This window comes from Ahaetulla prasina, chromosome 1 (genome assembly GCF_028640845.1).
Source record: "Ahaetulla prasina isolate Xishuangbanna chromosome 1, ASM2864084v1, whole genome shotgun sequence".
NCBI lineage: Eukaryota > Metazoa > Chordata > Lepidosauria > Squamata > Colubridae > Ahaetulla > Ahaetulla prasina.
Window position 1 is genome coordinate 305,844,905 of NC_080539.1, and position 1,147 is coordinate 305,846,051.

The following is a 1,147-nucleotide window of genomic DNA, read 5'->3' on the forward strand; positions in this document are numbered from 1 at the left end:
CAAGTTGTTCCACTATTTACCATATTTTTCAGATTATAAGACACACCGGAGTATAAGACGCACCAAGATTCCAAAGAGGAAAACAAGAAAAAAATAGTTTTTGCCCTCCCTGGCCCCCAGGAGCATTCTGCAGGCTTCCCAAACCTTCTGCATATCCCTTTTTTTTTAAAAAGGGCCTGTTTTTGGCAAAAACAGGATGCGTAGGGTGGGGTTTCAGAAGGCCAAAAATGGCTGTATTCAGTGTATAAGATGCACCAATATTTCCACCCTCTTTTAGGATGGAAAGTATACTCCGAAAAGTACGGTAATTGTTCTGTCAGGAAACCTCTCCTTAGTTCTAAGTTGCTTCTCTCCCATTGCTTCTTGTTCTGCCCTTGGGTGCTTTGGAGAATAGTTTGACTCCCACTTTTTTGTGGCAGCCCCTGAGATATCGGAACACTGCTATCATGTCACATAAAACTAGACATACACAGTTCCAGCAACCGTTCTTTATATGTTTTATCCTCGAGTCCCCTAATCATCTTTGTTGCTCTTCTCTGCACTCTTTCTAGAGTCTCCACATCTTTTTTACATCGTGATGACCAAAATTGGATGCAGTATTCCAAGTGTGGCCTTACCTAGGCTTTATAAAGTGGTATTAACACTTCACATGATCTTGATTCTATCCCTCTGTATATGAAGCCCAGAACTGTGTTGGCTTTTTTGGCAGCTGGAGCACACTGCTGGCTCATATTTAAATTGTTGTCCACTAGGACTCAAGATCCCTCTCACAGTCACCACTATTGAGCAAGATGTCACATGTACTGTACCTGTGCATTTTGTTTCCTTGCCTAAATGTAGAACCTTACTTTTTTCACCACTAAATTTCATTTTGTTAGATAGCATCCAAGGTTCAACTCTGTCAAGATCCTTCTGTATCTTAAGCCTATCTTCTGGAGTGTTGGCTATTCCTGCTAGCTTGGTGTCGTCTGCAAATTTGATGAATTCCCCATCTATCCCCTTGTCCAAGTCATTGATGAAGATGTTGAAGAGTATTGGGCCTAAAACAGAGCCCTGTTTTAGGGCTGGGGTACTCCACTGCATACCTCTCTTCATGTAGATGCAGTTCCATTTATTTATTTATTATTTAGATTTTTATACCGCCCTT